At 43.7% G+C, this 26,194-nt stretch overlaps 1 protein-coding gene across 4 annotated transcripts in view; it reads left to right on the top strand.

Moving 5' to 3' along the window:
* Positions 1-26,194, top strand: part of WDR33 (WD repeat domain 33) — a 106,748-nt gene that overhangs the window by 185 nt on the left and 80,369 nt on the right. The window contains exon 1 of one of the 4 annotated variants that reach the window (XM_073360148.2): positions 10-157. The exons of the other annotated variants lie outside the window; for them this stretch is intronic. The gene's annotated coding sequence lies outside the window, so the exon portion shown is untranslated. Of the gene's footprint in view, positions 1-9; positions 158-26,194 lie in introns of those variants that run through there. 4 annotated transcript variants of the gene reach the window in all.

The following is a 26,194-nucleotide window of genomic DNA, read 5'->3' on the forward strand; positions in this document are numbered from 1 at the left end:
GCTAAGTGACGGGCCGCCTGGGGCGGTGCAGTGTGGCCAGGCGGTGTGGCTCCTCCGCCATTTTCAGGCCGTGAGGCCGGGGAGAAGGGGGCCTAGCGCCTGGGTCGGGGAGGGAGGAGCTCCGGAGATGGGGAAAGAGAGCGCGGAGCCTTGAGAGGTCAGTGGGGGCTTGGGTTTGAGGCCCGTAGGGTACGGGAACCCCAGGGCCTGGAGCGGGCTCCTGGAGAGCCAGCTGGAGGCTGTGATGGGGGCCTGGTAGTAGCACGAGAGCTCGTGGGGGGAGGAGGGCGGGTGGCCCCATCGCCCCTGGACAGAAGTTTCTGCTTCATCTTGCTTTTCCTCCTGCTGCCTGTGGGTTAGGAGACCCCATGCCTGTTGAGTGTTGTCTGTGCTGTTTGGCCTCGGCCATATGGCATAAATGGAACCATGTACGGCTGGCGATTGTTATAAGTTTATTTTGCAGAGTACATTAGACTTAATTGCAATATGATCCATCCCTGTGGTTTTACAGATGCAAACTTATTCTTTGCATAGCAAAACAACTTAACCCACTAAAATCAGAACTCAACATTTTAGACAGAGAGAAAACCTTAAATTTTTGTTTCTTCAGGAATTAGATGGTATTTCTCTTTTGATATGTAACTTATGGCTTGATATACTCCTTTTTGCTAGCATTAAGTAGCCCTACATTCCTTGTAAGTGATACTATTCTGTATTTGTATACTATGTCTTATCTGACCATATTAACTGTATTACAAAGTCTAATGTAGGTAAGTAGTCCTACACCCTACTTTTTTTGTATTTAACCGAACCCTGAATTAATTTCCTAATCAAAAGTATGATCCTGGAGGGTATTTTTCTAACAATGGGGAGAGCTGAAGCAGATCACTGTCTACCATTCCTGCTTTCTAAAGCTGAAGTTTTGATGCTGGAAAATACTTTCTGACTAAATAACTCTTTGAAGGGAGAGATTCAAGAGTGTGAACAGTGTTTCATCTCCAGTCCTACTAGATTGTATTTCTTTATTGGACAGATTATATTAAAAATATAAGAGTATTTTAACCCTTCTGACAAATAATTTCTGAATCTCTGGCATATGAACACTGAGCCTTATTAATCTGTGGACCGCATGTCATCTTTAAGTGAGTTTACTGAACAACAACTTGTTAGATACTGTCAAACAAATTAAAGACATGCTTGTATGAGAATGAGTCACAACTAATTAAAGTTAATTCTTGCTATTTATCATTTCACAACGTTTTTTACTAAAAAAAAAAACAGTTGCAAGATTAATCCTGCATTTTAGTAATTGATCTTGTATTCAAATATATACACTTTTGTTGATTTTCTAATAAATACCACTGTAAGCTAATGGTATACTGAGTGTTAATTTGAGTTCACTCACTTACAGTGGTTTGGTTTAGCTGTCTTTTGTATAGCTGGTAAATTTTCCAAACTCTGTTTTTGAATGCTGGAAGCTAAAAAAAAAATTGGACAATAGAATACTTACAGTGTATCTTTAAAGTTTTAATTATGTGGGTCAGTCACTTTTTAGTGCAGGAATTTAAAATTTATACTTGCAAGTTATAAGAGTTTTTTTACAAAGCTAAGTAATGTTAGAAATATTGAATATGTTCATGAAATATACAAAAATCAGGTTTTGTTGAGATTTAAAATCTCCCTTGCAGTTGTTTGAGTTCAGATACTGAAGTATTGTGCTAGTACATGAAAACTGGCAAGTGAAACCTGCTAGTTTATTTTCATTGTCCAAGGTTAGTGCAAAAAGTAAACACCAGCAATGAAATTGGACTTTAACAATGTTCAGTTTTAATCAAACTGATTGGTAGAGCAGGTAAGACTTTAGCAAAGTTTTAACATGACTTGATTTAGTTTTTCCTCTCTTCCCTACCCTAACGAGTGCTTAAGGGTTGGATCACAAACAAAATTGGTTTATTTTACTATCCTGAAAACTTTTTGTGTGCTTTATGTATTTTTGATATGTATTCATTATATATGAAGAATCACCTAGTGTTGACAAGGATTCAGAGTAGTGTGAAACCCAACATTATGCTCTTCTTACTCCTGGGTTTATAAAACTATTCAAAATTTATTTGAATGCCAATTCTGATTCAACCTACATTCCACATCCTAATCTGTTTGCAGTTGTAGTCCAGTTGTGAAACGTGTAGTGTATTACATGAGGACATAGCATGTGTGTGCAGCATATCTCCTCCTTTCCTGCTGACTAGATTCTCATCTGTTGTTTAACTTTACCATTGCTAATATCAGACGTTCTTTAACATAAATTGCTGTATGCAGCATTTTTGCATTTGTGACATGAAATTACAGCACAGAGGTGCATATTGGTAGATTGAGGGTTGTGGTGGGATGAGATGAAACCTGAATGTCTAATGTTATAGCAGAAACGTGCACCTTTTGGGGAAGGAGGGAAAGCAAGGAATGGGACAAATATTTCAGGTCTATACAGGTATGAGAAGCAAAACCTGTCACCAGCCTAATATTTTTGTTCTTTGAATGCCACCTGTGACCTACTGATTTGAAAATCTTTGTTCATTTTCAAGCACATCTGGGATCCCTATGTTTCAATCCTGGGTTTGCTACTATTGACTTACTGTATGTCCCTGAGCAACTGTCCCTTTTCTCAGATGGGTATAATACCATATCTAGCTCAGATGGTTATGATTAACATTTTTAAAGCCCTGTGTAAATGCAAAGTGGTACTACAGCTTACAAAAGACTCATTTTATGCTTTAAAACTAACAATTGGTCAGTTAACTACTACTTCAACGCTTAGTCGAACAGTCGGCCATAGCAATCTTTCGCAATTTGGTCTGTTCCTGTGCAGCTGCAAGGGTTTGACAGCCTGAGAGTCCAACATCAGAACAGACTGGATGAACCCATGTAATTAGGGGTGTGCTTCTGCGCTGCCTCCACCCCTTGCCGGGTGGAATTTTATCCTGGCTGTTATAAGCCAGTCAGTTTACCTGCTTTCCCTATATTGTTTCTGTGTAGCAACTACTTAAATAGGAGCAGTACAGATCTGAAGCAAGTCTACACATCCACAATGGAAACTGACTACAAATACACTCTGCCCTATATAGGAAATGATGTAGATCTAGTGACTCTGTGTATGTCTACGCTACTGATGCTACAGCGCTGCAGATGAGCTGCTGTAGCACCATAGCATAGACACTTGCTACCGCAACAGAAGGGGTTTTTCTGTTGCTGTAGTTAATCCACCCCCTTGAGAGGCTGTAGCTAGGTTAACAGAATAATAATTCTTCTGTCGATCTAGTGGTGTCTATTCCTGAGCTCAGGACAGCTCAATTATGTGTCTCTGGTGTGAGAATTTTTCACATTGCTGAGTGACATAGCTAGATCAACCTAAGTTTTGGATATAGACCTTACACTCACACTGGGATTTTCAAAGGAACCTAAGAGAGCAGGGTGCCCACCTTTTCCTAATTCTTAGGCTCCTTTGAAAAGCCCAGTATTTTAATTAAAGGCTGTATATCTTGGTGTTGGAAAAAACACGTAACTTAAAAATAAAACCAAATTTCACTGTTTCAGACGCTTGTCCATTAAAAGATGTCTTGTAATCTGCCAAGTGGGGAAAATGGGGGTAATACAGTAATAATTTGAATAAAACAAAAAACAGGCATACTTGTGGCACTTTAGAGACTAACAAATTTATTAGAGCATAAGCTTTTGTGGGCTACAGCCCACTTCATCAGATGCATAGAATGGAACATATAGTAAGAAAATATAAATATACACACATACGTACATACACACGCGTGCACACATACACAGAAGGTGGAAGTTGCCATACAAACTGTAAGAGGCTAATTCATTAAGATGAGCTATTATCAGCAAGAGAAAAAAACTTTTGTAGTGATAATCAAGATAGTCCATTTAGACAGTTGACAAGAAGGTGTGAGGATACTTAACATGGGGAAATAGATTCAATATGTGTAATGACCCAGCCACTCCCAGTCTCTATTCAAACCCAAGTTAATGGTATCTAATTTGCCTATTAATTTAAGCTCAGCAGTTTCTCGTTGGAGTCTGTTTTTGAAGCGTTTCTGTTGCAAAATTGCCTCCCTTAAATCTTTTACTGGGTGACCAGAGAGGTTGAAGTGTTCTCCTACCAGTTTTTGAATGTTATGATTCCTCGTGTCAGATTTGTGTCCATTTCTTCTTTTGCGTAGAGACTGTCCGGTTTGGTCAGTGTACATGGCAGAGGGGCATTGCTGGCGCATGATGGCATATATCGCATTGGTAGATGTGCAAGTGAACGAGCCCCTGATGGCGTGGCTAATGTGATTAGGTCCTATGATGTGTCACTTGAATAAATATGTGGACAGAGTTGGCATTGCGCTTTGTTGCAAGGATAAGTTCCTGGGTTAGTGTTCCAAAAACCTCTTGTCCACAGACTATTTAAAGAAACTGTGAAAGAACTACCTGCCCAGGTAGTTTTTGGAACACTAACCCAGGAACCTATCCTTGCAACAAAGGCTGATGCCAACTCTGTCCACATATTTATTCAAGTGACACCATCATAGGACCTAATCACATTAGTCACACTATCAGAGGCTCGTTCACCTGCACATCTACCAATGTGATATGTGCCAGCAATGCCCCTCTGCCATGTACATTGGCCAAACCGGGCAGTCTCTACGCAAAAGAAGAAATGGACACAAATCTGACATGAGGAATCATAACATTCAAAAACTGGTAGGAGAACACTTCAACCTCTCTGGCCACCCTGTAAAAGATTTAAGGGAGGCAATTTTGCAACAGAAACGCTTCAAAAACAGACTCCAACGAGAGACTGCTGAGCTTGAATTAATATGCAAACTAGATACCATTAACTTGGGTTTGAATAGAGACTGGGAGTGGCTGGGTCATTACACATACTGAATCTATTTCCCTATGTTAAGATCCTCACACCTTCTTGTCAACTGTCTAAATGGGCCATCTTGATTGTCACTAAAGTTTTTTTTCTCCTGCTGATAATAGCTCATCTTAATGAATTATTTTCAGAGTAGCAGCCATGTTAGTCTGTATCCGCAAAAAGAAAAGGAGTTAGTCTCTAAGGTGCCACAGGTACTCCTTTTCTTAATGAATTAGCCTCTTACAGTTTGTATGGCAACTTCCACCATGTGTGTGTGTATGTATGTGTATATATACACACACAATCTTCTTACTATATGTTCCATTCTAGGCATCCGATGAAGTGGCTATAGCCCACAAAAGCTTATGCTCTAATAAATTTGTTGGTCTCTAAGGTGCCACAAGTACTCCTGTTCTTTTTGCGGATACAGACTAACACGGCTGCTACTCTAAACCTGTCATTAAATAAAACAAAATAAATCTCAACTCTAGTATGTTAATGTTGAGAAACCTCTTAAATATACTTTGTTTAAAGAACTTCTCAAACTTTATCAATGCAAATTTGAAGACTGAATGTTCTCATGGAATCTTATTGAGATCGCAAAAGAAAGATACAGGGGAGACTTTGGGAACGTTTCAGCAGTTCTAAGCAGTTTTGTAGCTGGGCAGGTAATTCTACCACAGTTTCTTTAAATAGCGTGTGGGCAAGAGGTTTTTTAGATGTTACTAAACTATGCTGTTAGCTACAAAGAGAAATGTTATCCCTGAAATGGTTTCAACTGTAGTACACACAGGACTTGAGTCAAATAATTTTATAAAAATATTTTATTCACAGATATATAAAATAGTAGTAGTTTTCTTGTTTTTTCCACCCACAAATAAAATTATATCTTCCCATTCGTGTCTGTTTTGTTTATACTGTAACAAGCCACCTCTATCTATATTTTTCCCAATACAGAAGGAGAATTTCCTTTTCTTATCTTCTTCCATTTCATTTTCTAATCCAGATATAAACCTTCCATACAGTACTGTTACTAAATCTGAACATATTTTTTTCATTCAGTTTGTTTTGGAGAAGTGTGCTCCAAAATTTAATAATACATTAGTATGCAGTGCAGTTGTAGCCTTGTTGGTCCCAGGATATTAGAGAGACAAGGTGGGTGAGATGAATTTTATTGTACCAACTTTTGTCACATCAAAATGCAAAAAGGAACTGTAACCCACTTACCCCCCCTTTTTGTCCTATGTGTGCAAAGGTGTGCAAGGGCCATTTTACCTTGAATGCACAAAAAGAAAAGGAGGACTTGTGGCACCTTAGAGACTAACAAATTTGTTTGAGCATAAGCTTTCATGAGCTACAGCTCACTCCATCGGATACCTTGAATGGTCCCTTACAATATGTCAGGAATGGCCAAATTTACAGACCCTCCGAGCCGCATACAATGATCTTCAGAAGTTCAAGAGCCGCAAGACATGCACAACCTACCCCATGGGGTGGCGTCTACCAGGGTGAGGGGCTTCTTCTCTGATGTCCCCCTGCTGGGCTAAAGCCCCTAGCTCCCCCCCTGCCCAGTGTTGTAGGTGGAGAATGGGGGGGAGAGTACGTGGGGGGCTCCAGGAGGTGCACTTCAACAGTAAAAGAGCTGCATGTAGCTTAGGAGCCACAGTTTCGCCATGCCTGTAATATGTGCTAAGTACTTATACTAAACAATCTGTGGTACCTTGCATGGCTGTGAAATGGGAGTACCTTTTCCAGACTTGAAGAAAGTCTCTTTCACCAACAGAAATTGGTCCAATAAAAGGTATTACCTCACCCATAATGTGTTTGTAAGAGCTTGTCAGTATTTTGTCATGGTCTCATGGTGGTTCCCTAAAGGAAAACTAAATGTAATGTTCTCATTAGTACATTTCACTATAAGGAATACATTACTGACTTTTTAAACACTTCTTTCCCATGTTTGTGAACTAAATTTAAAAAACAATAGAATTTTTGCTTAAACAAATCAGACTGGAGCATCTGCAGGGAAGTATCAGTATAATAGCTGTGATACAGTTAATTGTGGACTTAGTTAACATATAACATGTCTTTTAGTATATTTTACTACAGGGATTCTCAACCTTTTTCTTTCTGAGGGCCCCCTCCCCAACATACTGTTAAACTCCAGGGCCTACTTGTGCCACAATAACTGGTTTTCTGCATATAAAAGCCAGGGCTGGTGTTAGGAGGTAGCAAGAAGGGCAATTGCCTGAGCTCCTGCAAAGGTATATTGCTCAGGCTTTGGCTTCCATTCTGGGTGGTGGGGTTCAGCTTTCTACTCTGGGGCCCAGCAAGTGTAATGCTGGCCCTGCTTGGTGACACCCCACCTCCCCGAAACCTGCTCACAGCCGCCCAGGGGGCCCTGAATCCCTGGTTGAGAACCACTATTTTAGTACATATTTAACCAAGTTAAAAGTAATTGTTGCAATTTTTTTAAGGTGATTAAGTTAAATCTTATTTAAATATTTATGAATAGCTTTTTGTGCTCTTCACGGACCCAGTCTGGTTCCAGTTCTCTCTAAACATTGACTGCCCTTGCCTTGCTTTCAAAATTATTACTTCATTAAACAGAAGTGGTCATAGTTATAAAGGTGAGGAATGAAGAAGCATCCGTGCTAAACACTGAGCTGTGTGATCGGATCTTGAGAAATACCCTGGAAGTCCCAATAGTGGGAAATTCAGTGGTCTGAATCCCTTGGGATTGGACACCTAATTTGTACGAGACTTTTCTTGCAAGTTGTTTCCCAAAATGTCTTAAATGAGGACGACAAATGATACAGAAAGAAGAGATCCTCGTAGAGGCTTGAAAAGTAAGAACAAAGATTGAATAGGTGTGGAGTCTGTATTATTCTTTTAAGGGTCTGATTTAAAGAATCAGGCCTGTAAATATGCTGCATCACAGCATGCATGTTGTGAAATATTAGTACAGTCTGTCCCTGATTTACTGAGCTTGCAGATAAGAAACGCCTACTTAACTGGTGGCAAACTCTGTCCCTTAGGGTTACTGACAGAAGCAGAGCTTTCAGAGACATGGCTTGCTGACATCTCCAAGGCAGGCTGATTGAAGGTAGGAAAGAAAGATGTTATAGGACTTCAGGCCTGGAGAGATCTTGAAGTTGTCAGGATTGAAGCTCCCTGCTGGTGGTTACCTCCCTTCTACAACTAAACCTGTCATTCCTTAGGGAAACTGTCTTCCTCTATTTGGGGAAAATCCTCTGTTGAACTCCTGATCTTACAAAGGTTTGGGAGGGGGTTGATTACACAAGACATTTGTGAACTTGCGCTTCCACTATATGATTTCCGTGAACTATAAGGTGTTACTTAAGTGTTTCTGCCACCTACCTACCTACCTACCTTATTACCCTCATACATTTTGTATCATTTGATGCCGTTTAATAAAGTTTAAATCTAGTCACTGAGTGGTATGGAGTATACAAAATGTATGTATTCTTATTAATGTTACTTATAATTTAACAACAGTATAGCTTCTTATCCCTATGGGAAGTCTAGAAGAAGCAGCTTTTGATTCTAGAACCCTCAGAGATACGGTGGTTGTTCATGAGTGTATTTATGGAACATGTTTATAAATAAAATTTTGGGTTTTGAATTTAGCATTCAATAAAACAGCAATGCATTCTTTCTATTTCCTTTGCTTCAGTCTTACAATTGCACAAAATAATTGTTCAAGTTTTCCGGTGTGACAAGTAAGCTTTTCTTTCATTTTCTGTGAGTTTATCTTGGTCTGTCTCCCTTTTTTTTCTTTTTGTCGTTACACCAATAATTACTTGCCTACCAGTAAATTGTGACTTTGAACAACAAGAAGTGATCTTGAAGAATTCTTATGTACTGTCAGATGCTCACAGAAATCATGCTTTCCCAGAAATATCCTTTTATGTATCCATCTAAATTTTGTAAGGTGTTTAAATTCCAGTACTGCTGTACACAAGGATTTAGTGTGGCAACCATAGTATGGACCAGTGAACTTATTTTATGTAAGCATTACAATACTCCTCCTTTGAGAAGCATTGACAGTGTCTAGGTTGGGTGTTTAAAAAGCAAATGTTTTATCCAAAGGTGCCAGCAATGCCATTAGAACAAACTTCAGGCCCAGAATTGCCGGAAGCTGTGCTGTTTAGAAACGTAATTGCTTGGAGCTTGGAAACTCATTTGTCAACACACGTTTCTTGGACCTCAGCAGTAGTTCATTCTTTCCTGGATTAATGCAGCACCCAGTTCTAGTGGAGGAAGATTATCTACATCTTTCTCCTCAAGTTGTGCCAAAGGAAATCTAGTTTAGCCCAACTATGGGCTAAACTCTAGAAATAACTTGAGCCAGAATACAAATCAAAAAACTGAGTTTTATCTTTAACTAAATATTCATAAATTAAGAATAGATTACATCTTCAAAATAGTTCTTAGTCATGTCTGACACTATTTCACTATGTCTATAACTTAACTTGTGCTGCTTTCTCTAAAAGGTACCATATATTACCCCTAGGAAGTCCAGTCTGACTAGCTTAGGACACATGGGATAGTTAGTTCACTATCTAAATGCATGTTGAATGACATTCAAAGATGTATAGTATCTTTAATTTAAAAACCATAATTTGTAATTATATGATTAGAATATACCTTGTGCCTTGAAAATGAGGTGATTAGTGTACTCTTTTACCTCCTTACTCACTAGACATGAATGATGATTGAAGATCTTAATTCTGGTCCTTCAGTATGGGCACCCTGACCACATATTCCTGCAATATCTTTTGACGATGAAGACAATGTATTTGGTCTTGGAGTTAACCAGTATTGCTTTATGATTAACCAACATATGTCAGAGCTTTAATAAGTTCACCAATGTGCTGTGATTAATTTCCTCCTCTACAACATTCCCTGCATATTGGAGCTAGAGAGTGTCAAAGGATCAAAAACAGTGTGAAACACTAATCTTACTAGTGATTATCCCACAAAACCTGGTCCACACACTAACATTTTTTTGCACTACCAGTACTGCAGCTGTGTCAGTAGTAGGAATGGTGGTAGCACTTCTAGCATACTAAGTGGGCTCAAATGTTTTTTTACTGTTGTCTTCTAGAATTTATTAGAACAGCGTTAGATGACGTAGGAGTAGAAAATGTGAGCCTGCCTACACTAGTTCTCCTACCTTTTGATGAGCTGCACCAGTAATAGTGCAAGGGAAATTTCCAAAGAAAATACTAGTGTAGATGCGTCCACAGACACACACAAAACAAGCCTCAGTATTGATTTTGAAGTCTGGGGTGCTTGTCCATTTTTGGATCAGTAATACTTAGCATATGGAGAAACATCTTTGGGATTCGTGAAGGTTGTTACTTCTCTTAGGAAAATCAGACTTGAGACCACATCATCGTAAATTGTACTCTAGATTTCCCAAGGCCATTAAAACCACATGACAAATGTTTCTGAGCAGGTAAGTATAAAGATTCTTTAAAGTGGATTTTCAGCCTGTATCCAGCTCAGGAGGCAGAACCAGACCTTTTAGTCATTGGCAGAGAGGGCATGACCTGGAGCTTTGGCCAGTTTGAGAATTTCTGTGGCTACAGCTATAGAACTACTTAATTTAACTTTGATTTCAGAAGATTTCTGAACTATTTAATTAAAGCTATTGCTTTTATTCTCAGCAGAAAAAAACCAAAAACCTGCTACCCAGATATAACCCAGAAGTTGAATCTTTCCTTTGAGAAGGACTGTAACATCCATTGCTCCTAACATGAAGTGTGTCTAAACTGCAATGTTGGAAATATCACATTCTCCATTACAGGTTACATCCTTGTCCTGATTTCTAGTATTAAATAAAAAGAAGAAATTAGGCAGTCTACACCACCCGGTTTGAATGAAACAAACATTTGGGATCAATCAATGTACCACTTCAAAATGGAAACACAATCTATTCAAGACATCTTATGGGTGTATAAAGCAAATAGATCCCTAGGATTAACCAACCAAACACTACTCACGAGAAAGCTGATGAGAGAGATCCATGGATGTCTGTACATTAGGCAGTTGCTGGTCAAATATGGAGCTGTTCGAGAGAATTCAAACTGTAATATGTTTTAGCTAGTCCATTGTGTCTATCAAGAATTTATGTTTGGGAGTATTTTTCTTGGTTAAGTTTATTCACTTCCTGCCAAAGCTTATGGAGAAAAATGTGTCAATTTCAGCTACTTTTACCTGGTGCCATGGCACCACATTGTGGTTAGCAAAACTGGGTCCTAAGATCCCAGGCAAATATTAAAATGTAGTGTAGAGTATTTTACGGGGGGTGGGGGGTGGACGACAAATATGCTGCTTGTAAGTGAAACAGGTTATTTTTCTGAGTTGGTACAGTGAATTTGCTCTTCTGATCAGCTGCCCTCCCTATGTAAATAGACTACTTCTCCTTAGTATTTACTGAGATTGAACTGCAGGTTACTGCGTATGTTCTGTGGGAGGATGAGGGTATCTTTTTGGAGGTCTGTGTGGTGGTTTTATCTTTTTAATAAAGACTGCTAATATTAATGTGAAACTGTGAAACTGTTCTGTGGGCGTACTTGCTAACTTCACTACTCATAAGGCTTGACTTCTGTTTGGGGGGAAATTGCCTGTTAATTTTGACAGCGATGTGAAAACTAAGAGTTCAGCTGTCTGTATACAGGTTGAGTAGCTGCGTTACTCCCTGGATCGTAATCAATTTATAAATTTGATGGATGGATTTTTTTCACTACAATGTGAAGTCTTTCTCTGCAGACTTCTGCTGCTGGAGTCTTCTGTAAGGAAAAACATATTTGGAAATTGCTATAGAAACACCTGAAGGGAGGTAATAGATACAGTGTGTTTGACAAGCATTTCACCGAAGTGTAGCACCTGTGTTGTGCTTAATGCATGCACTGTAGAAATGATTTTGGCCTTCAGTTAACTCCATAGAGGAGACCACCTTGAAGTCATTAGGGCTCTGCATGTGGGCAGAGGTCTGTCTGCATGAAGTAACTTACAGAATCATGGATTTTGTTTGTAATATTAGCATTAAACTTTCCTTAAAGATGGCATTATAGAAAAAACCCTCTTTAGACATTAATGACTGCTTAACAAAGTCAAGAGTCTTGTAAAGGTTGTGTTTTTGAGACCTTCATGTAGTCGTTGAACTTCTATTTTTAAACACCTTTTTTCCACAATGCTGCAAACTAGTAATGCAGAGATTTAAGACGACATGCTTTTAAAATATTGCTGTGGGGCTAAATATTACTGAAGCTGGTATGGCAAAATGGATATGGTATGGCCTTTTATAAATTATTGTAAGGGTAGCATTTTTTTTAAATGTGAAAAGTAGCATACTGCAATTTGATTTCAAAGGTTTACTTCAGACTTTGCCTTTTTATGTCTAAAGCAAAATGTGTAAAATTCCCACCATCTGGCGGTTGATGAACTTGGAAGAGTGTCTGGAATACTCCCCTCTCCCTCAACCCCCCCCCCCCCCCCCCAAAAGAGACATCTTAAACTGAAGTAGTAAAAAATGAATGATTAGAATTGTAGATGTGGTCTCCCCCCCCCCCCCCCCGGAATAGCCCCAAAACATTGTGTTAAGTCTTGAATGTCTCCCAGTCAACACTGCCATAATAGCTCTGTTGAAGGACTTTATTTCAACACTGTTGTACCATGATATAGTTAAACATGATTCTGTTTCATAGCGTGGGTGGGATCCTAAGTGTGTCTGAATCATGCTGAAGTCTTGGACAACCAAACAGGTTTGAATGCATGATTCTGGTTCCTTCTCTATTGTGTGAATCATCTGTACTATTTTTTTTTTCCTGCATTTGGTCTGCTTCAGGCAACAGGTTTCTCTTGTGGATTTTCTTTGTAGAGTAGACTGCTTTGACAGCATTTTTCACAGGCAGGCCTGGTGAACTGCACTGATGTGTCTCCCCAGGCTTCTGCCTCTGTGCTCAGGTAGAGATTTTCTTCATCAAATTTGCTCTGAGGACTCCTTTTCCAAGTTCTTCTGGCCATTTTCACCCTCTCCCTGCAGTTTGGTGTCAGAGCAGGAGAATGGGGATACAGTTAGCTCAGTGGTGGGCAAACTATTTGGGCTCGAGGGCCACATCGGGGTGTGAAATTGTATGGAGGGCCAGGTAGGGAAGGCTGTGCCTCCCCAAACAGCCTGGCTCCCTGCCCCCTATCCGCCCCTCTTCCCCGGGACCCTCCATCCCTAACCACCTCCCCGGGACTCCACCCCCTATCTAACCCTCCCCATCCCCTGACTGCCCGCCCCCAAACCTCTGCCCTATCCAACTGCCCCCTGTTCCCCGTCCCAGGATCCCACTTGCTATCCAACTGCCCCCTGCTTTCTGACTGCCCCCCAGGACTCCCTGCCCCTTATCCAACCCCTGGTCCCCTTACCATGCTGCTCAGAGCAGCATGTCTGGGAGCTGCACTGCCCGGCCGGAGCCAGACATGCTGCTGCGCTGCACTGCATGAGCACGCAGCCCCGTCACCCAGAGTGCTGCCCACGTGGCTGCAGGGGAGGGGCTGGGGCTAGCCTCCCGGGCCAGGCAGGCCATAATTTGCCCACCTCTGGTCTAGCTTAAGCAGATCCCCAGCACTTCAGCATTGCAGTAGAGCTCATATGTTTATATGGAAGGGCTCTTATTTCCACAGTCAGGATTCGGATGAATGGGAATTATTTCAACTGTCAGTATATCCATTTCATTAAGTTAGTTTCTCATGGACCCTAAATCATGATTACTTTTGTGCTGGTTGATTTTTTTTCTCAAATCCAGGTAACTTCCCACCAGTCAAACGTTTAAAGAGGCTTTGGTGGACTTTGATGTTTGTGCTGTGAGAGGATAATGACAAAACCATGGCTGTCTGTGCACAAAAGACATTATGTACTTTCCGACTAGATGGGTTTTCATAAGTTTAAACTTGTCCTTCTTGAAAGTACAAGTTTCAGTACTTGGATCCTTTCCCTTCTGGTTCTAGACTGCTGCTTCAACTATGACATCCCTTTTTCTGAAATCAGCGTTATTTCAGAGGCCCTAATCTGATATTCATTGGACGAATGGCACCTCACTCTAGTATTGCAAACTCTTACTAATTCCTTTTTGAACTACTAAGAGAAGTAATTGTTCCTGAATTTTCTAACTGTAAAATCTTTATTACTTTTGGTCATATCTATTTGGAGGGTTAGCAAGCTTGTGTGGCCTCTTCCATCAAGCACCTTGCCTTTTGATTCTCCACTCTCAATAAGGTGGTTCCAAGGTCAGCCCTAAAGTTTGTTTTGAAGACCGAGATGGTCCCAGGGTGGGGTGTCACAGTAACCCAGCCTGCTATGGAAACATAGATATTATTTCTTCCAGTTTGGATTGTCGTGGCATTGCAACCTGCCCTCATAGGTAAAACAGGATTTCGGTACAAGTGAAATACAATCTTTGACAAACCCCAAGCAAAAGTCAAGATTGAGGGGAAAGTATTAGTAATGGAGAGGAATACCTTAAAGAACTTTGTAATTTTAACAGCTGAAATGTTAAACAAATTTAACTTTGCCTAACTTAAAAAAACACATTTGAAAGCATGAAAACACAATTAAGATCAGCCTTAGTTCTACGTCTTATTTGTCCACTGCTCTGGCCATCTTGTGGGAAGGTGTAACTAGAATCTGGCAAGCATCTTAATATCACAATTAGTTGCTTTGGAGGGAAGCCAGCAAACCATCTCTAAATCTGCCTTACTTTCCAGAGGCTCAGAATGGGGCCACTTCTGGGTCCTGTGGTTTGGGGGAGGCAACAAAAACTCCCAGATGGGAGTCAGCTTATGGGAGCAGTATCATTTGCCTATTCCTGGTGGACCTACGGCAGCTGCTGCAGGGCAGGGTGAGACCATATGGTGGGTCCTGTGTTCCCCTGGACCTGAGTCTATATTGATGTGGGTTGCACATATCTCCAGTGACTACTCTTGTCTGTACAGCATGAGTTACATGGGGCCATAGGGGTAGAGTTAAGTTTGTTTGAAGCACCTTAACTGTGGATTTCTGTATTCTGGATTTTTAAAAAAACAAATTGGAGCCTAAATTTATAATTCATGGTTACAGGATTAGCTTCACTTTTGACCCGCCTTCTGTCTCACCTGAGTGGACCCTTTGAAGTGAAAGGCCCTGATTCTTTACTCCTCAGGGTGGAATCCTCCAATTTTCCTGCTTAAGGACCAGGACTCCAGGCTACAGCACCCCTCTTTACAAATCACGATGCCTCAGTTGGTCCACCTGGGTTTGGCACCTGCAAAAGACTTCCCTTTGAGAGCCATGATCTGTAGATAAATGCAATGACTCAACAGTATTTTCAAAACAAAATTAGTCTATATGACTGTAACATTCAGAGTTAAGTGTCAAAACAACAAAACTACACACGTATGGCTTCCCCAAACCTTAGGGAGGCTTAGCTGTTTTAAGACCCATCCATCAGGGTTTGTCTCTCTCTGTCAGTCTTCCATTCTTTAACAGTTCCCTGACATCGCATGTCCTCTAATGAGCTCAAGCTCAGTTTTCATCTCATCTAGAGTTCTTTGTTGCAGGTTTTAAGGCCTGTTGACTCACTCCCTGTCCCAAGGTAGGGGTATTAGGTCCAGCATAGTTAAGAGCAAAACTTTAAAGGTTTTGACATCTGTACTGTCAGTGAAGTAGTGGTGATTTGAGTTATCTAAAACAGTTGTCTGCCTTCCTGCAGAGGAGCAATGAGCTCCTGCAGGAGTTAAGCCTTGGACCTCAGGTAAAAAAAAAATTTAATCAAATCATATTATTCATAAAAGTAATAGCTATCTTCCATGTTCTTCATAATAACTTTCTAACTTGAGTTTTAAAAACTGCATAAATCTTTATTTTGTTACTGTTTGTTTCTCAATTCTAAATTTATTTATTTGTCTTGCTATTTCTTTGTTTAAAAATAGCTAATGATGACTGCAGAACATTTAACAAGTGCTGGGTTGCTCGTGGAGGTATGCAGAAGTACAGAAGAGAGGCTTGGATTGAGGGCCAGGAATTTCACCACCTTGTAGGAGGACTGAAGCTATGCTCCTGCAGAGCACCTGAACTCTGGCAGAGTTGAGCTATCCTAAGTTTCATAGGCGCAAAACTGCAGGAACTTTGTTATAGCCTTTTAGGATATGTCTACACAGCAAAGAAGAACCCATGGCTGGCCTGTGTGGCTCAGGCTGCATGGCTGTTTCACTCCTGTGTAGACATCTGAGCTCAGATTGGAGCCCAGGCTCTAAGACCCTGCAGGGTTAGAGGGTCCCAGAGTTCAGGCATGAGCCCGGATGTGTACACAGCAGTGAAACAGCCCCGCAGCCAGAGCCCCATGAGCCCAAGTTGGCTGGCACAGGCCAGCCGTGGGTTTTTCTTTGCTGTCTTAGCCATACCCTTAGAGTTTAGAAGCCTCTGGCTGTGTTTGTCTCATGGAAAGTGGTTTTGACCCTTGCACTCTTCATTAACCATACATGTTCTGAATCTATAAAGTACTCATTGTCCCCTTGAATTGTTGGTCGTTTTATTTAGAAAACTCTGTTGAACTACCCAGTCAACATTCATTTGCCCTGCTCAGACTGGTGGTTCTGCTTTTTTTGTTTTTGTTTTTAATTAGGCACAGTTCGCATCTGGGCACTGTCCAGTTCTACTGCCATTTTAGCTTATCCATTTCCTTTTCACTTGTCACAGTTTCAGATTAACAGAGGAGGAGTACCTTCAGTGGTCCATTCCAGGAGTTCCCAGCCAGGTCTCAGATCTTTAGTTGTCACCTGTCTCTGCAGGGACCCTTGTTCCATTCAGTGACTGGGGATTTAAGGCTGCACAGCTCAATGCCTTACATTATAATACCCGAGCAAGCCAGTCTTCCTAAAGGTGAGCTCTTGTGTGTTGGTTTCTCCCTGAGGGTTATGAACAGTGTATTGCCAGCAGTCACAAGTTACCACATAGCTCTTGCTCAGCAAGAACATTTATTCCTAAAGTAAAAGCATTACAGAGAAAACAAAACAAACAAAACCAGAAGAAACCACACCATTAAAAATTTCTGTACAATTTCAAAAGTCACCCATTAGTTATGGGGCTCTACTAGGTCAAAGTTCTCCCAACCCTTCTAATAGAAGCGGTTAACCACAAGGAGCGACAAGGTCAACCCCGGGCTACCCCTAAGAAAAAAGACCCCAAGAAGTTAAACTTGTTTGGGCGTAATGTTTATTCATCCTCTAGCCTCCGGTTATGAGTGGCCAACCATCAGGCCCTCCTAGGATGCTATGATTTTAACATGTGGCAAGCCATGGCCAAGTTTGAGGGCTCTCTTCCTGAGGCTTCTAGGAAGGCGTTCCAGGCTATTATGGAGGAGGGCACGACTGCAGCCTGGGCAATGCTCCAGGCAGTGTCAGATGCAGCGGACACTGCCGCCCAAACCATGGCCTCTGCTGTCGCCATGCGCTGGGCATCCTGGCTGCTTCTCTCTGGCTTGTCCACAGAGGCTCATCAGTTGATGCAATAAGCTCCATGGACTATAGACCCTTAAATCGCTGGGCCTGTATCTGTCCGGCCCTGCCTGCAAGCGGTTTAAGCTGCAGCAGCCTCAGGGCCAGGGGAGCTACCCCTACCAGGAGCCTCCTCATAAGAAATCCAGCGTCCTAGCCAACAGCCTTCACAGGCCTCTCAGTCGAGCTCGACCTGTGATAAGCTGGCGGGCAAGTGCTCGTTTTGAGGGTACGTCCAAGGGTGACATACTGGATTCTTCCCAGGATTCTCCCTCCCTCATTTTTGCCAACCGCCTTTCTCCTTTCCTCTCTGCGTGGGCATCTATAACATCCTCAGTATGGTGGTGTGGGGTTACACCCTCCAGTTACTTTCTGCCCCCCATTCCCACTCCCATGTCCCGTCCATCTTTAGGGACCCTTCTCACAAGAGTCTCGAGGGGTTACTGCAGCTAGGTGCGGTGGAGATCATTCCTCCAGAGTACAGGAGCAAGGGGTTCTGTTCCCACTACTTTTTAATCCTGAAAGGTCTTCACCATCCCTGTGATGGTGCTTACCTTGCTGCGATGGTGGACCGACTCCAGGAAAGTCCTGGAAGGAGTTCCCTTCATCAGCATTCCTCACTCAGTTGAGTTGGTTTCGGATGCCTCGGACCTAGGCTTGGGTCGCACCTCAGCTCCCTCCAGACCCAAGGTATGTGGTCCCTAGAGAAATTGACGCTACACGTAAATGTCAAAGAGCTTAGGGCAGTGTGCAGAGCATTCATGGTCCTACCTCACCTGTCAGGCAGAGTGGTCCGAGTCCTGACGGATAACACAACCGTGATGTTCTGTATCAACAGACAAGGGGGAGCACGATCCTTGGCCCTCTTCCAAGAGGCACTCCATCTCTGGGACTTCTGCATCAACTGCACAATCTGTTTAGAAGTGTCACCTTCCGGGTGCCAAGAACACGCTATCAGATCACCTAAGCAGGGACTTCTCCTCTTACCACGAGTGGGTGCTCCACCCGAAGGTAGCTGGCATAATCTTCCATAGGTGGGGAACTCCCCAAGTGGGATTTGTTTGCCACCAGGCAGAACAGGAGGTGCTACAGGTTTTGCGTCAGATGGGGCCTGGGCAAGGGCTCCCTCTCAGACGCCTTCCTCCTGCTGTGGGCAGGAAGCATGATGTATGCGTTTCCCTCCAATTCCACTCATCATCAAGGTCCTAGCAAAAATCAAGAGAGACATTGTGCAGGTTATCATGATGGCCCCTGCGTGGCCTTGCCAGCACTGGTTCGGGACGCTATCAAGCTTGTCAATGATCCCTTCCTGGCCCCTGCCGAACCAACTGGACTTGCTGTCTCAGGATCATGGTCGACACTTGCACCCCAACCTCGTGTCCCTCCACCTCATGGCATAGATGTTGTGTGGCTGAACCCAGGTGGATGGGCCTGTTCAGAAGGGGTCCAGAAGGTTCTCCTCGAGAGTAGAAAGCCCTTGACTAGGCACACCTACCTGGCAAAGTGGACGAGGTTCTCCCATTGGGCTGCTGAACAGGGCATCTCCCCTTTGTATTGTTCGGTGCAGTCAATCTTAAACCACCTGCTTGATTTGAGGAACCAGGGCCTGGCACAATCCTCTATCAAGGTACATCTGGTGGCCATTTTGACCTTTCATCTGCCAATCCAGGGGCAGACAGTGTTGTCCCGTGACGTTTAGGTTCCTCAGAGGCCTCAAGAGAGACTTTCATCAATTCCAGACCCTGGCCCCTCAATGAGATCTCAACTTAGTTCTGTCCAGGCTCACAGGCCCGCCCTTTGAGCCTTTGGCCTCAAGCTCACCTATCATGGAAGGTAGCTTTCTTGGTGGCGATTGTGTCAGCGAGGCAAGTCTCCGAACTGCAAACCCTGACCTCAGAACTGCCGTACATAAGGACAATGTCCAGCTCCGGCCTCCACTGTTGGAGTTTCCAGCAAGAAGGAACTGAGGGTAGGGGGAACCAGTGACACCCTATATACTGCGGCATGTGCGCAATATTCCAGGGGGCACTGGAGCCAGTCCCCTACGGATACTGCTGAGGGAAAAACTTCTGGCATCGGTGCATGTGGCGAGCGCATACACCTAAGTTGAATGGACATGAGCAACATCTCAAAGAACACCAATTACGGAAAAGGTAACTGTCTTTTGTCATACCTTCCATGAACATGGAGAACAATTGATCACAATCCCCTTTATAACAACTCTTCTTAACTTACATTAAGACTGTTATAAGGTTCCCCCTCACACACACTTGTTTTTCTCAAAACTAAACATGCCCAGTCTCTTAACCTTTCCTTATAGATCAGGTTTTCTAAACCTTTTAATCATTTTTGTTGCTTTCCTCTTGATTCTCTCTCCAGTTTTTCCACATCTTTCTTAAAGTGGTATCCAGAACTGGATACCAGTACCCAGGTGAGGCCTCACCAGTGCTGGGAGTCTTACATACAATATTCCTGTTAATACATCCCAGAATGTTAACCTTTTTCACAACTGCATCACATTGTTAACTCATATTCAATTTGTGATCCAGATTCTTTTCAGCAGTATTACTGCCTACACAGTTGTGCCTTTTGATTTTTTTCCTTCCTAAGTTTAGTACTTTGCAGTTGGTTTATTGAATTTCATCTTGTTGAATTCAGACCGATTCTTAAGTTTTTTAAGGTTGTTTTGAATTTTGATCCTGTCCTCCAAAGTGCTTGTAACTCCTCCCAATTTAGTGTCATCTGCAAATTTTATTAGCATACTCTCCATTCTATTATCTGTCATTAATGAAAATATTGAACAGCATGTACTCTCCCCACCCAATATATCTTCCTTGTTTGACAGCAAACCACTGATAGCTACTCTGAGTGTGTTTTTTTTTTTCAACCAGTTGTGCACCCATCATATACTAACTTCATCTAAACTACATTTCCCTCGTTTGCTTATGATAATGTGTGGGACTTTGTCGGAAGTTTTGTTAAAATCAAGATATATCAGGTCTACAGCTTCCCTACTATCCACTGACTAGACCACTAATCCTGTCAATGAAGGAAGTTATGCTGGTTCAGTGTGACTTGTTCTTGACAAATTCATATTGGCTATTACTTTTAACCATATAATCTTCTAGGTGATTACAACTTTATTGTTTAACAATTTGTTCCAGTATCTTTCCAGATATTGAAATTAGGCTGACTGTGCTATAATTCCTTGGGTCCTCTTTGTGCCCTTTTTAAAGATATGTACTTCGCCCTTGTCCAGCCCTCTGGGATCTCCCCTGTCTTCCATGAGTTCTCAAAGATAATTGTTAGCGGTTCCAAGATTGTTTCAGCTAGTTTCTTAAGTACTCTAGTGTTCACTTGTAATAATGTAAATGGTGTAACAAAAATCACACTTGTAACAGACATTATTGTACTAGCAAAAGTTTCTAGAGTAGACCTGGCTATAGAAGCAAGGACGGGGCGAGGGAAACATTTAAAAGGGACTCCTCCTTATAAGCTGGAAATAGATCCTCCATCTAGAATGTAGTTAAGTCACAGTAGAAGTGTAAACTGTTTTCAGTTTCAAGGACAACTGTCTGTCTTGACATGTGAAGAATCACAGAAAGGGTTTTTTTTTTAAAGGTGTGCAATTTGTTTTATAAACAAATTATTAAAACTGAGGATTCTAAAAACTTTTTTTAGCATAAAGAAAATAGTATCCTTACGAGTATTGTCCTCTTATACTTTGAGTGCAACCTCTTTGGGGCCGAGATGGTTGTCTTGTTCTGTATGAACAGTGCCTAGCACAGTTGTGTCCTGGTCCATGACTTGAGGCTTTTAGGCGTTACTGCAATACAGATAGTTTAGTAATTCCACTTTCTGTGCTTTAGAGCTTCTGCCTAGAACCTTCTCCAGCCTCTACTGTCTGGTTTCCTGCGACAGATTTAAAGAAACAGTACACAGCCCAGCAAGGTTGTGGGGGATCTTTTTTAAATCCTGTCTTCTCCCTTCCCTCCCAATGACAGATAAAAGAGCAACTGAAAAGGGCATATGTCTAGGTCACTACAAGTGCTGCAGCAGTGGAAGAAAGCAGGGAGTTTAGGGCTCAGCTGAGTAACTGGGCTGTTGTGCTCCTGCAGTGCAGCCTCTTGCTCTACCATAACTTTCTATTTGGCAAAAGCAGAGTACTATCCCAAGTATTCATAACTGAAGTGAAATTTAAATGGGTGACTAGTAGGCAAACAAGGCAGTTTAATCTGTCAGTGATGACACTTCATGGGGAATAAGATTTCTTCTTTGAGAGATTGCTCATGTAAATTCCAATTAGGTATGCGAGCACCGCATGCACAGCAGCCAGAAAGATTTTCTCTTAGCAGTAGCTGTTGGGTCAGTTCAGGCACCCCTGGAGCCATGCCTCCATGACGCTAAATATAGGGCCGACCCACTGCCATCTGAGTTCCTTCTTACCGCCTGTGACGGATATCCGGAAATCTTGGGTTTTTGGCTTGCTTTGGCAAGCCTTCTCTATCCCTTGGCAGACAACTTCTGTAAATAGTTAATAGTGTTAGTAGTAGTAGTTTAGTAATCTAATTTGATTAGATCTATAGAGAATTTAATCTGGGGGTACTCCCCTCCCCCTCTTCTCCCCTGGTACTGGGGCATGCCTTGGTCCCCGGGGTTTAAATCCCAAGTATTTATAATTGAAGTGTGGCAAGCGTGTGGCAGGTCTGTGCGCAGGAGTGACCTCCCCCTCTCTCCCCATATCCTGTTTGGGGGAAGCTTACTGAAAGGACCCCTACAAGATCTGCTGAGGATTTCGCCCTACGACTCAGAAGGAGAAGGATCCTTGCCTCAAGATCCTTCTCATAGAAGCTAGCCTCTGTCCCCGGGGTCAGCCGAGCCAATGCTGAGCACCTCGGCATTGGTGCGTAGTGCTCCAGCTCTCAGGAATGGGTTTGCACCAAGGAAGGACTCTGACAGAGACCCTTGGCACCGGCGAAGTTCCCCACATAGGGACTCCGTGCTGGGCAATGGGCGGCACCATTCCCAGTCCCTGGTGCCCACAAGAAGAAAAGACCTCATGGGGGTGCTCCTCCACACCCAGACCAGGACAGAAGGAATCTGGCACCATGAGACTCATGTCAGGCCATGTAAGCACAGCACTGCCTGCTAAGGCTCCACTGAATTCCTGCTCCGCCACAGGACCAGTTGAGTCCGGGCCTCCAACACTCTCCTCTCTGGGGAGGTCATGAGCAGTTGGAGTTGCCTTCCTCACTGGAAATGTTTGAGGCAGCCAGAGAGCTCATCGCCTTCATGGCACCACCTTTCCCTCCTTGGCGTGACAGGACACCGAGCTCTGTCTCAGTGGCGCCTGCGAGACCTTTGGTGCCATCCAGAGGCAAGTTGGCAATGGTACTGCGCTGATGGACATTCCCTCGGCACTAGTCGCCAGTACCCTCCACCAACAGACAGGGGAGCCGCACCGGTGAGCGTTGCCCCCCATGGTCATCCTACAGTGAGTCCTCAGAGTCGGAGGCAGAATACTGGCATTCGAGGTGAAGCAGGTACAGTTGACGGTCCCGGTCAAATAGAGGCAGACAGCAGTTCCATCTGGTTCTAAGGCCTGGGCTGTGGCTGGCTCCAGCCCAGGCCTTTCTGCACTCCCTGGACATTCCTTCAGAGCCAGGGCCAAAGCCAAGGGTCCTATTCACAGAGGTTAGTGGCTTTGGCATCCTGTGTACGTATGGCACCTCTGTGCAGGACCAGTTGCACTGGCTGCCCCACCACTTGTAGCACATGAAGACCCAGCACCGCGTCACCCCCAAGGGCAGAGAGCAGGACCCGCTCCTGGCTAGGGTCTCGTCCTCATCCTCGCCTGATGAGGCGGTAGCAGGAACTTCGACAGCCCCTGTGCTGGAGGACAGTAGGGTACTCCAGCAGCCACTGGGCAGAGTGGCCCAGAACCTGAGGATCCAGGTTGAAGAAGTCACTGAGACTCTGGTCTCTCTGGCATTGCCCTACCACTTATAAAAACTATTCAGGAGACCACCAAGATGCTGTGGCAGACCCCCCCACCCCCACCCCGGCTTCCTTATCACCAACAGTGAAGAGGACTGAACAAAAATGTTTTGTTTCCTCTAAGGGGCTTGAACATTTTTATACTCCCCACCCCCACCAGACTCCCTAGCTGTAGTGGCGGCGAATGACTGGGAGCACCAAGCACACAGGGGCCTATACCCTAAAAAATGGGAGGCAGAGAAGTCCCTTGGCCTGCATACTCCGGTTATGCAGTGGAAGCATTTTAAGCTGTAACCCCCGCCTCGTTTCTACCACCAGCAGAACAAGCAGGAGTTTTCCAGGAGGCGTTATAGGAACAATAGAAGGAGGCCTCCCCCCCTCGTCAGCTCAGGGCTCTGGGTAGATGACGCAGTCCTCAGGCCAAAAGCAGAACTTTTGAAGGTGTGCCTGGGGGCGATGCATCAGTCCGGACTCTGGATCCATCCTTCCTTACCTTCTCGTGCCAACTACCCCATTTCTACCCTGTGTGGGCCCGAATCACATCAGATCACTCGGTACTTCGTATGGTAGAAAGGAGATACTCTTTCCAGTTCACCTTCTTCCCCCTTCTGTATCCCTCTTCAGGGATCTTTTTCACAAGGGGTAGCTCAGTGGTTTGATCAGTGGCCTGCTAAACCCAGGGTTGTGAGTTCAATCCTTGAGGGGGCCATTTAGGGATCTGGGCCAAAAATTGGAGATTGGTCCTGCTTTGAGCAGGGGGTTGGACTAGATGATCTCCTGAGGTCCCTTCCAACCCCGATATTCTATGATCACAACATCTATGATCATGCAGGAGGTGCACACACTTCTAATGGTGGGGGTAGTAGAAGAGGTCCCTCAGGAGCTGAAGGGCCAGGGGTTCTATTCCCAGTATTTCCTAATACTGAAAGCCAAAGGTGGGTCTCAGGCCCATCCGAGATCAGCGAGACCCTCAACAAGTTCATAAAGAAGCTGAAGTTCTGCATGGTCTCTTTGGCCTTCATTATCCCTTCCTTGGATCTGCATACCTTTGGGAGCACAGGACTTGGGGCCTCAGGTCCCAAGCGGAGCTCTCACTTTACATCAACGTTGGAGAGTTGAGGGCAGTCCATCTGGCATGCCAGATATTCCAAGCTCACTTGGAAAGGAGGTGTGTCTCGGTCATGTCGGATAATACAACAGCAATGTTTATATAAAACAGACGGGGGAGCGTGCTCCTCTTCCCTGTGCCAGGAAGTCCTCAAACTGTGGGACTTTTGCATAGCTCACTCAATACACCTGGAGGCTTCTTATCTCCCTGGAGTTCAGAACGAGTTGTCGGACCATCTCAGCAGGTCTTTTCACAGCCGGGAGTGGTCCATCTGCCTGGATGGTGAACAACATCTTCCAACCATGGGGAATTCCCTAGATAGACTTGTTTGCCATGTGACACAACAGGAAGTGCCTGCAGTTCTGCTCTTTCTGGAATCACAGCTCAGGCTCCATCACGGCCGCGTTCCTTACCACTTGTCCCACAAGGTGTTATTCAGAGTTTGGAGAGAGGAAGCTCTGGAGATACTGGGAGCCACAGCCTGCCTGGCCCCGTCAGCACTGATACACATCTCTCCTGCAAATGTCCATGGAAAACCCAGTCACCTTGCTGCTGCTCCTGGACTTGATAACTCAGGATTACGGCCAACTCCAGCACCCGAACCTCGACTCACTTCACCTCATGGCGTGGAAGCTCCATGGCTACACCCATGGAGCTGGCTTGTTAGGGTCCAGCCAGGGAAGTCCTCCTTGGCAGTAGGAAACCGTCCACTAGGGCTACCTACCTAGCCAAATGGAAAAGATTCACAATTTGGTCTTCACAATATCTCCTGTCTCCAACACTCTTGTCCATACCCATGATATTGGACTGCCTCCTCCACCTAAAGTGGTAAAGGCTTTCTGTGTCTTCAGTAAAGGTCCACTTGGCTGCCATTTCCGTCTTCCATCCAGGCATGGAGGGCTAGTCGGTCTTTGCCACCCTGATAGTAGGTAGTTTTCTTAAAGGTCTTGACAGACTATACCCTCACATATGACAACTGATCCCAGCCTGGAACCTTAACCTGGCCCTTTCCAGGCTAATGGGGACGCCCTTTGAACCACTTGGAACGTGTTCTCTGCTTTACCTATCATATAAAGGGGCATTCCTGGTAGCGATAACTTCGGCCAGGAGAGTGTCTGAGCTCAAGGCTCTAACATCTGAGCCTCCTTATACGGTGTTCTATCAGGACAAGGTTCAGCTTAGACTGCATCCGGCTTTTCTTCCTATGGTTGTCTCAGTTTCATGTTAACCAGGATGTCTTTCTTTCAATTTTCTATCCCAAGCCACACGCAAGCAGCAGGGAGCAAAAACTTCATTTGTTGTATGTTCGGGCGTTAGCCTTCTATACCGAATGGACGGTGCCACTATTCAGCTGTTTGTCGCAGTAGCAGACAGAATGAAGGGGCTTCCAGTCTCCTCCCAAAGAATTTCATCATGGATTATGTCCTGTATCCGGTCATGCTACGATCTGGCGAAAATACCTGCCCCTCCCCTTACAGAACACTCCACGAGGGCACAGGCATCGTCAGTGGCATTCCTGGCCCAGGTTCCGACCCAGGAAATCTGCAGAGCTGCAACACGGTCCTCAATCTACACTTGGACCTCGCATTATGCCATTACTCAGCAGGCTAGAGATGATGCAG

This window comes from Lepidochelys kempii, chromosome 9 (assembly GCF_965140285.1).
Source record: "Lepidochelys kempii isolate rLepKem1 chromosome 9, rLepKem1.hap1, whole genome shotgun sequence".
In the NCBI taxonomy this organism is placed as follows: Eukaryota; Metazoa; Chordata; order Testudines; family Cheloniidae; genus Lepidochelys; species Lepidochelys kempii.